We start from the raw sequence: 11,343 nt of genomic DNA, 5'->3' as shown, positions 1-11,343 counted from the left end.
TGTAAATCCATGGCTGATTCATGTCAATGTATGGCAAAAACCACTACAATATTACTATATTATAATTATTATATAATTATATATATATAATATATATATTATATATGTGTTATATTTATTATATATTGTATATATAATATTATATATTATTATACTAATTTAAATATTAATTAAATATAATTAAATATAGTATTAATATATTAATATAGTATATAATATAATATATAATAAATATAATTAAATATAACATTAATATTAATATAACAATATATTAATATTAATATTATATATAATAATATAATATATATTTATATACATTCATATATATTATATATTTCATTATATATAATATATAATATATTAATATTGTATATTATTAATATATATTATATATAATTATATCTAATATATATATACCGTATACTATAATTACAATTATAGTAATATAATACTATGTTACTAATAATATTAAGTAAAGTAATTAATCTCCAACTAATAAAAACAAATTTAAAAAAAGGGTCAGAAATTCAAACTACTAATAGACAACCTCTCATTTGTCTCTGTGACAGATTACAAGGGTACTAACACCATTCTGAAAGCTGAGAAAGGAAAATAATCATCAATATTTATGCCATATTTTTGTATGTAGCATATTCCATGTAACCAGAAGTAGTTTAAGGAATTTTATTTTTATTGAAAAATTCCAGAAATTAAAACAGAAGGAGTGGTAGAAACAGGAAAGCACTATTTTGCAGCATCCTCATGAAACAATGGATCTGGGCAAAGGTCATCACTGGATGCTAAAACCATGAGTGAAAGGTAGAAAGGGGAGCATACAATGGATGCATGAAGCTGGCAACATCAGGATCCACTGCATTTCAGCATCTCTCAAGGTGAGGCATCTAGAAATACTGAGACTCTTTAAGTATCACCTTAAGATATATATATCTGCATATGAAATATTGCAATAAAAATTTTTGAACTCAAGTCTAGATCTACCTACCAGTCTCCAAGGAAAAACACAGATAAAGATACAGAGAAGCAATCCTCTAAACTTACAATCCCCCACCTTTTGTCACAAGGAGCTGGTTTCCTGGAAGACAATTTTTCCACAAAAATTGGTAGGGAAATGATTTCTGGATGATTGAAGGATATTTCACTTATTGTGCACTTTATTTCTTTTATTACGACATTGTGATATGTAATGAAATAATTATACAGATCATCATAATGCAGAATCAGTGGGAGCTCTGAGCTTGTCTTCCTAAAACGAGATTCTCCCATCTCTGGGTGATGGGAGAGTGATGGGGAACAGCTGTAAATACACATGAAGCCTCACTCACTGGCCTGCTGCTCACCTCCTGCTCTGCAACCCGATTCTCAATAGACCAAGGGATGGTATTGGTCCTGCTGCCAGTGTTGTGGATCCCTGCTCTAAACCCAATTCTTGGGACATTCTGTAAGACAAACCATGTCACTTCCTCCCAGTTGTTGAACAAATAAATGGCTTTAAAATTGGGAGAGAGAGAGTTATTTAGTCTTAAAAGAGAACAACTTAAAAGTGAAACATATGAGTACATTCTTTCAATAAACTGTGAAAAGACATCTGCTTTTAGAGAATCAGGGAAATCTGAACATGGGCTGGATATTAGATGTTAATTTTATTTGGAACAAAATGCATTGTGGTTATCTATATTTTGTGAGATGGTAACCTTTTCCTTAAAATACTTCAGCAGAGATGAATAAATAGCAAAAGAAAAAAGAAATTAAATGAGGGTCTGTCTTGATTTGAAAAGAGATCTGCATAGCTGCTATAGATTGAATTCTGTTGCCCACAATTCAGACGTTAAATCCGTAAGTCCAGATGTGATGGTATTAGGAGGTAGGGTCTTTGGGAGGTAATTAAGTTGATATGGGTTTTTGATGGTGGGGCCCTCATGATGGCATTAAACACTTCCCCTCTTTTTCTCTCTTATTCTCCCTCTTCCTCCATCCCCTCCCCTACCACACATAAGAACATAGAAAGAAGAGAACTGATGTAAGTCAAGAAGTGTATCTTCACCAGAAACCTGACTGTCCACCACCTTGACTTGCACTTCTAGTCTCCGCTCTATGACAACCAGTGGCACTCAGAGGTTAGTTTTGTAGTTATTGATGCCAAATGATGAAATACAGGGTTCATGATACTATTCTTTCTTATTTATATTATGTTTGACATCATTTTGTAATCAATTTCCAAAAGGTGCATTTTGAAGGCTCTGTCTTAGTGGTACTTTGCAGGGCCCAAGAAAAGCAGATTCAGGCAGGCCCCCCAATGAAAGAGTGGTTGGAGACCCACCTGCTCTTTATCCAGCTCTTCGGTCATCTGGTCCCCATCCTCCACACCCAACAACCCCACCCACACCCCCATCTGCACCCCCCTGCTAACTTGCTTGTTAATCCAGCGGGATGAGCTCTAATGATCCAGGCTCTAATGAGCCAGGTCAGGGCCTAGAGGTGGAAGGAATGGGGATGTTTTTAGAAAGAATGAACTGGGCAGCCCTCTTCCTGGTTTTCTCTTCTTTAGTGTCATCTGCAGGTGAGGGAGAGGGCCTGGGTATGGAGGGAGCCACTAGTGGGGCTCTGGGAACATTTGGAAGGAAAGGGAGGAGGAGTTCATAACCCAGGAGCCAAGACGTGGGCAGATTGCTCAGCATCCAGGAGGGAGGAAAGAAGCACTGGGAAAAGAATGGTGCCAACCAGAGGGACAAATCCACCCAAGTCTTCTGGGTAACCATACAGGAGGTCATATTCTTCTTGCTGGAATTCCTGCTCTGGACATGAAGGAGGTAGAGCCGCACTCACTGTTAATGAGTCATGGGGAGAGGGACAGCTTCCCCCAGGGGCCCTTTGATTCCACTCTAACTATGGGCATCATCCCAAGCTGGGCAACAAAATGGCAGCTCATCCAAGCATTTAAAATACTTCCTAATTTACCTAAGCGTCCTGGCAGGTCTTGTGCCCAGAGTTCCTTTCAGAGAGCCAATTCATCAGCCCAACTCGGGTTTCTGCAGAGGATACTACAGCCTTCCCAGTTGGTAACTTCTGACTTATAGCTACCTGATCTCATCCCATAGAACCCAAATGGTGGTAAGTTCCAGGGGGCAAGGCGTCTAAGGTCCTTCATCTCATAGCAGCCATGTGGTAAATAGTCTTCCACTCCCAGTCCTGAGTCCAGGATCCATGGATATCACCAGGCAGTCATGGCCCCTGCCCACTAGATGCAGCCTCAGCATCCTTGGTAACAGATACCTCTGAGCCACTTGTCCACTGATTGACATTGAGCTTGAGTCTGGAACATGTGTTCTGGAGCAAGTCCAGTCTCCCTCACCCAAGAGATGGGAAACTGAATCCTGGGGTGTATGAATCACTCTAAAGCTGCAGGTAAGTTAGTGAAGACCTGGCAACCAGGACCTCTGGTTCTCAGGCCAGGAGATGTCCAGGAAGGGAAAGATGAGAGAAAGCTCAATTGCATCCACTGCAAGGCAGCTCTCAGAGGTCTACAGGCACCAGAGTGGAAGTTCCTTTCCCATTGTCCCTCAAGTCTGGCTGTGATTCTATCAGAAGACCTGCCTTCTTGTAGCAGCAGGAAAGCACTATTGGGGGCGTGTTCTGCTAGGTTCCAGGCACAGTGGGGAAGCACTAGCTGGAGTGTCCCCAAGAAGCAGTCATGCAGATGGTGCCTGACTCACTCCCAGCTCTGCAGGCCCAGAGCTTCCGCTCCTCATTCACACAACACCGACCCTCGGGACACTGGGCACATGGATCTGCATTTACAGCAAGCAGCATTCCATGTTCAGCCTCTGAGAACTTAGACGCCGTGTCCTACTCTTCCCTCAGGGAACGCCTGGCTGAGTGAGGTTTGGTTTGAGACAAGCCTATAATCAAGGGACTTGTTCCCTCTTTGATGCTCAAAAAAGATCTTGGAGGTTTGAATGTCTTGAGAGCGGGTGAACCAGTCATGTTCTTGGGAGACTTTGCTTTATGGAACTGGTTGGAGGAAAAGGACAGACACTCAGGACAAGGCTGGACATCTCCGGGTCTCAGCTGGTTGTGAGTTGAGTTCCAGCCACCAGACTTCAGGGTCAGGAGCTGATCTTATTCACAAGCCACCTTCGGAGAAGGAACAGGAGAAAGATTTTGCCCAGAGAGCAGTGTCGTCAGCCGACCAGAGGATCACACAGGGCAAGATGGGACAAGAGGTTTTGTTTGTCTCTTGGCTCTATCAGTTCCCTGGAGTTTCCACCCCTGAGGACAAGCACACAAAGATAGCCAGAGTCACTGGTGATGCCCCTGGGAATGGATGCCCCTGGTAATAACCAGCCTGTGTAATTGGCCCTAGGCCCAGGGCTGACTCAGCGCTCTGACAGCACCAGGGTCTCCCTTCTGGGGAGCATGAGATGGTTCATCACTGGTAACTCACAAGTGAAGTATATAATGAGGTCCTGGTTGGTGACTTGTGCCCAAGTTCCAAGCATTAAAGCAATATTGGAAGTGGAAAAGTAGCCATTCTTTAAGCTTGATTACCTTGGGCCTTTACAATGACTATTTCTCACATCTAGAATGTTTTCCTCCCAGCTTTTTGCGTTGCTGGCTTCATCTCAGCAGTTAGCATCATCTCAAATGTGTCTCCCTCAGGCAGGCCTTCCCTGGCCACTCTAATCTCACAAGCACAGAGCCTGATCCATTCAAAGAGCCCATAGACACTGACTGCATCTCCCTCTGCTTTTCATGGGCACCTTTAGAGCTTGTAATTATTGAAAGCAGTTGGAGCTGGGCTCCTCTCACTAGTGGTTCAGACCTGGTTCTAGATTCTCCCTGATTATTATGCACCTCCCAGACCCAAACAGAGGCACCCATTTGTTTTAGCACCACTAAGAGTGAAACTTTTTATTCCTTACTGAGAATAGGGTTTGCAGAGCACCAAACACAGTTCACCAGCATCGATGGGCAGAAGTGCCCTAGGGAGAGCGAGTGTGTGTTAGGAGAGGCCTGACTGATTCCTGAACCAGTCCAAGCATTTACACTGCCGGAGCCAGGCCAATCCTGTCATTTCCTTGATCATAAACAGAGAAATACAGCCACAGGAAGACATCACCCAGGATCCAGGTCTCTGAGTTGTTATCTTCCTCTGTGCCCCCTTGAAAGGTGCTAAAACAGTGGCCTCGAGAATCCTGGGGGAGTCAGAGACACACACCGGTCAGCCTGAGCCCTTACCTGCAGCTGCTCTCAGTATCCAGACTCAGCACACTTCTTGGTTTTATTTCCCTCTTTTGGTAAAGTATTAGGTGATTTTCTCAGCACCTGGGGATGTGAGGGTTCATCCAAAAACGAAAAGGGCCAAGACATGTGGTTGCCATATAGCAGGGGAGTTGGGGATGGGAGGATGGGAAATTTGGGATTAACAGAAACAAAGCAATACAGAGAGGACTCATAAACAACAAAGTCCTAGTGTATAGCGCAAGGAACTATATTCAATATTCACGGATAGAACTGTAATGAAAAGAAAATGAAAAAGAAAATATATTTTTGGATGTGTGTAACTGAGTCAGTTTGCTGTGCAACAGAACTGAAGGCAACACGGAAGATCAGCCACACTTCAATACAATTGTTTAGAAAAGAACAAGAGTGTCCCATAGTCCTCCTCACACTCTGCTTCTTTCCTTCTGAGTCCTGGCCCAGGTTTTCTCTGCAGAGAATGCTGGTTCATCTCCTGCATCCCCACAATATTTTTTTGTTTAACTTTTACTTTTGTTTTGGAGTATAGCTAATTAACAATATTTTGAGTTTCAGGTGGACAGGAAAGGGACTCAGTCATATATATCCATGTATTCTTGTTCCAAAGACACCCCTCCCATCCAGGCTGCCACATAACATTGAGCAGAGTTCCCTGTCCTACTCCTTAGCTTCTTGCTTGTTATCCATCTTAAATACATTCATAGCAGTGCTCACAACACATTCTTTAGGACTTCGCTCAGGCCCTCTGGGGAGATTCCTTGGACCCAGCCTCTTTGGCCACTCCAGGCTTGGATGGGTGAAGTACTCTGGTGCTCCACCCCCACTGGCTGGTCCGTAGCCCTCATCACCACTAATCTGCTCCCAAGGCCCATTTGAGAGGACCTTGGGATGCCATTTCCATGGAATCCAGTGTAAATTAGCCTAGACCCAGCAGGTCTCCTTATGGCTCCATGAACTGCGGGGTTAGAATTACTGAAATTCCCTCTCTTCCTCACAGCCTTCTCTGAGCCCATCAGCCTGCTCTGAACTCCCACAGGGAGCTGACATGAAGCCTCCATCCTGTGCTGGGGCTGAGCAGCCACTGTGCGCCCTTTATCCACCTTAGCATCCAATTTCCCACCGAGGGGACTTGTACTCTAACTCAGAGAGGGGGAACTGGGCTTAGCAAGGGGAAGTTGCAGCCAGGAACTAGGGTAACCAAGCAACTTATCATTAAAACCAGGAAAACTTTGAGGAGGGAAGGGAGACTGTTGATTTATGCTGGGACAGCACACTGGGACGGTCCCCAGCCATTCTCCTTGTCACATGGCTTATTTCAGGGACTGCTGGAGCTGACATTCCGTGTTCATGCATCTGAGGGCTCTGATTGAATTGAAGCTGTCTGTGGACTGAGGACCTCAGTGTTCCCCTCTCCTTATGACTCCCACCATGCCAGCATGGTGTGGCGTCTCCACATTTATTTCAGGATGATCAGTGTCCCAGATGGGCCTTTACTCGCAAGTGGTTGGTGTTGTGGGAGGCTCTGGCCCAGCCACAGGGGCTCAGGGGCTCAGCAGCATCTGCAATAGTGCGAGATGGCCTGCAGAGGGCGCCCTCCCCCCAGCTGCAGCCCAAGGGTTCCTGCAAGTTCCAATTTGAAAATCACCCCTCAGAGTTGTCCCCTCACCTTGAGGATGTAGGCTCGAGTTGGCCCTGGGTACTTGATGTCGTTGATGATGAAGATAAGAGAGGGCAGGGTATTGACCGCAAAACATGAAACATAGTGCTGTTAGAGAGAGGGGGAGAGAGGTTGGCCCTGGAGATCCTTGTTGTGTGTGGAGACTGCGAGTGACCCTTTGGCATAACCCTTCACCTTGGAACCTCGTGGTGTGGCCCTGATGAGCTTCTGGATGTTATTGACAGCATTGTTGGGCCAACGATCAGTGATGTCCCAGTGTCCCCAATGGCATGACATCCACAAGAACAAGCAATGACCTTTCTCTTCATGGAGATGCTGAGATGTCAGGACAAAGCCGGTGTCAAGGTTACTGTGAATCTCCCCAGAACTGCCCCCTCCCCTACTGCCTGTTTCCTGAACAACTCTTCATCTCTTGCCCTGACTGTTCCTTTGCTCTGATCACAGTACCTTCCTTAACATCCTTGAATGCAGTACTTGAATACACCAGGCTCTTTTGTACCTTGACACACGCTGGTCTTCCTTCCTGGAAGACCCTCCTCCCCTTTGAGTGGCTAATTTCTTCTCATCTTCCAGATTCCAGCTTAACTGTCATGGTTTCCGGGAAGTCTTTCTCCCAGTGTGTATCAGTCTCCTGTCTTGGTCACTCTCTGTAGACCCTTCCTCATGTCTAGCATGTAGCAAAGTGACAGTTCACTATGTGACTGAGTCATTCCTTGCACATCTGCCTTCTTACATCGGAGGGAGAGTTTTATTCTCATTGCCTCACTAGAGTGCCTGGCACACAGTGGATGCCCAGTGTTTGTCTCTTCAATGAGTGAATGAAGACTGAAAATAATGAATGAGGATCATCCAGAGAGCTGTATCCAGTGTCGAACAAAAATGGGTCAAACACAAAGTGAAGATGGAGGTTCCCAGGGGCAGCAGATTCTCCCAGGGGTAGGGGTAGGCCATCAGAGGGTGTATTGTCAAACTTGTTTAGCTCCAAGCTTAGGCCAAATGGCTGGTCAGTGCTAACAAGGTCCCCAGTCTGTGGAGAAGAGAGTATTCCCACATAAAGATTTAGGAAGTGGGGCTGGGACTAGGCTGGGGTGCACTGCCATTAGATCCTCAGAGAAGAACTGAGGCTAAGCTGTGTCTTCGATGGACCTCAGATGGTTAGATCATGATGGGAGGGAAAGTTGGGTTCTATTTGTGTGGGCTGTGGATTTTAAAACATCTGCTCCTCTGTCAAATTGGCCTCAAGCCCTCTGTCCAGGTGGCGCAACCAAGAGACTCAGGTCAGGACCCAATGGTGCCCCTTCTGGACAAAAAGAGTAGAGAGCAGGAGAGCCTTCTACTGGCGTCCCTATGACTGATGACAGAAATGGACTGAATTGATTGCAATGTATTTTGGATTCTGCATCTGCCCAGGATGGCAGACGCCAGTTACACAATGTTGCTGGCAGGGTTCTTATGAAATAACCTCCTGGGACATACACTTTGGGGATATGTGTGTCTTTGTGTGAGTGTGTATGGGAGAGAGAGAGTAAAAGAGAGAGGGGAACTACTGTGGTAATTTGCGGGAGGCAGGCCGAAGGTTTTATTAGACTCTGAAAGGCCCCTGGAGTGAGAAACCATTTATTAGGCCCCACAACATCTCTGGCTTTCTTTCCCAGCCTGGATATCTCAAGTGCTTGACTACCCCCAGGGTCCCCAGATTAGTTTTATCTTGTCCCCAAACATCTTACACCAGCTTCAGTCCTGACAAGCCAGTCCAGCTCCACCGCTTACCTCATATGTGACCTCAGCAAGGCCCTTGCTGTCTACACCTCAGTCTCCTCATCTGTATCATGAGCTTATCAGAGTACCTGCTGTGTGGGGTTATTGCAGGATTAAACAAGTTATTACCATGAAAGTGCCTGGAACAGTCAGAGAATATAAAAATGGGTGCTATTTTCCCGTCTTCTTGCTCCCATAAAAATGCACCTTGAGCTGCTCGTGAGCAGGGGAGCTGCAAGTCCACACCCCAAGGCACTCTCTGGGTTAGCTAAGCTGGGAGTTTGTCTGTCACCACAGGCGCTGTCTCCCCAGGGACAGGATCCTGTGGGTAAGATGGCCAATATCTATGGGAGTTAGAAAAGGATGGGTTCTGCCAGCTGGTCCTGCAACTGTTTTGTAAGCAGCAGTCACTCCGTAGTCAGTCCTGACTCAGTTTCTGTTTCCACATTACCCAAATGGAGTCATAAGCAAGAAATCCCTTCATTATCCCAGTTCCATAGATGATGCTGAAGGGCGTGTTCATATCCCGATAGGTGGAAGACTCGTAATATTTGAAGGCATTGCGTGTATCTGCAGACATGAGAGATGAGGGTCATACAGGTGCCAAAGGTGGAGTAAGGGGTGTCAGGGAAGTAAAAGATGGATGGATTGGGAGGTTCTTGTGCTCACAACACGATGGACTGTTGCAAAAGATGGAGGGCACCCACAAGTCAGATGAGCCTGTATCAAAGATAACCTGAAACTCCTCAGCGGCTCTTCCAATGGTGATGTTACCCACATAGGACTACTATGGGGACCAAAAGGGGCTTGGTCAGTGCAGACTTGGCTCCCTTTGATTCCCACACTGCTTCCTCCCTCTGGGTGTCACATGTCTCCTGAGATCACTTTCCAACCACTGTGAAGCTCACAGCCTTTGTCACAGAGGTGCCTGCATTTGTTTTTTTCTGTGCTATGTGGCATACAGGGTATTAGCCCTGTGATAAGGCTTTGAAGCAGTACCTCCTGCATTGGAAGCCCAGAGCTACAAGCACGTGACCCCAGGGAAGTCCTAGTACCTTCATTTGAGGAGCTCTCTAGTCTCCTCTTCAAATCCAGCCTGGGCACATCCTTCTCCAGGAGGTCCACCTTGATCAACCCTAGCTGCTCCCTCTAAACTCAGACCATATCCAATCAACACCACACAGCTGACCCTCTCATTTGACATGTACTTATTCTTTACCTATTTCTCACGCTGGCCTGGACATTCTTGAAGACAAAATGAGTCCTTAAATAATCTAATAAAAATAATCACAGTGTTAGATTCTTATGGCCTGACACAGATTAGGGGTTCAGTAACATTTACTGCTGTGGTTCTTGCATCTGTGGAAGTTGAACTCCTCTGCCTGGGGATTCACTCTTGCTTTGCAGTTGGCTTTATCCTTTGACCAGAGATGGCTCACTCTTCATCTGTAACTGAGTGGCTCTCTTAGTTCAGAAGGAGCAATCTCCCTCAGACTAATGACACATCTTTGACACAGAAATGGGTGTTATGACACATCTTTGACACAGAAATGGGTGTTTACCTGCCACCTGGTCATTGCTGGTCCCAGTCACCACAGACCAAGAGTTGAGGATGAGAATGCCTTCTCCTGTGGGTGGGGTCCCTGTTTCCCAGTGCTTCTGCCTCTTGAAGGAACCCCAGCCCCAACATCCCACCTGCCACCTCCAGAAGAACTCCAATGCTAGGCCACACCCCAGGCAGCATGTGGAGCACCATCCCCCCAACACTCTCACATCAAGGAAGTTCCTCATGGGTACAGAAGTTATATTTGAGTTACCAGTAGAAATCTGGGACAGTCTATAAGCATGTTCCTTCAGGAAACTGTGCAGCAGTTTTTTTTTCACTGAGAGTTTCTCCCATGGTCTTCATTTTCGTTAGAGGTATTCTTTCACCAAGAATTGGGGGGAAAAAAACAAAGAAGAAGCAACAATTAGCTGTGTCTGTTAAGGTATAAATGTCATTGTAATGGCACTGTGTACTTTCCAATCATTTTTATCAGTCACCTTATTATCAGAATTTTGTGCATGTACCATGACAAAGACATACGTTTGAATACAGGTTCTGTTCCATAATCTTTGGTAAGCCATATGACCATGTGGTGTCTCAGTCTCTCCCTTGGTAAAAAGGTGGAGTGTAAAAATTCCCACCTTCCAAACAGAATATTTGGGGGATAACTGAAGTGATGGATATAAAGTGAAGTGAAGTGAAGTCGCTCAGTCATGTCCGACTCTTTGTGACCCCATGGACAGTAACCTACCACGCTCCTTTGTCCATGGGATTTTCCAGGCAAGAATACTGGAATGGGTTGCCATTTCCTTCTCCAGGAAATCTTCCCAATCCAGGGGTTGGACCCAGGTCTCCCACACTGTAGGCAGACACTTTACTGTCTGAGTCACCAGGGAAGTCTGAAGGATAAAATGTACCTGATAAATAGGAAGTCTCAACAATGAAAATCATTAGCATTGCTGTTGCCATCCCACTATATCCTTCTCATCCCACTATATCCTCTTTTTACAGGGGAGGAATTTGAAATGCAGGAAGATTGTGAGTTGGCTGTGGTTACACTGCTTGTCAGATGTAAAACAATGTT

At 45.2% G+C, this 11,343-nt stretch overlaps 1 pseudogene; it reads right to left on the bottom strand.

Moving 5' to 3' along the window:
• Positions 1–5,060: 5,060 nt before the first annotated feature.
• LOC122430721 lies at positions 5,061–10,469 on the bottom strand (annotated as a pseudogene).
• Between the last annotated feature and the right edge of the window lie 874 nt (positions 10,470–11,343).

The sequence above is a fragment of the Cervus canadensis genome, chromosome 29 (assembly GCF_019320065.1).
Source record: "Cervus canadensis isolate Bull #8, Minnesota chromosome 29, ASM1932006v1, whole genome shotgun sequence".
Lineage (NCBI taxonomy): Eukaryota > Metazoa > Chordata > Mammalia > Artiodactyla > Cervidae > Cervus > Cervus canadensis.
This window is presented reverse-complemented; position numbering and strand designations above follow the sequence as displayed.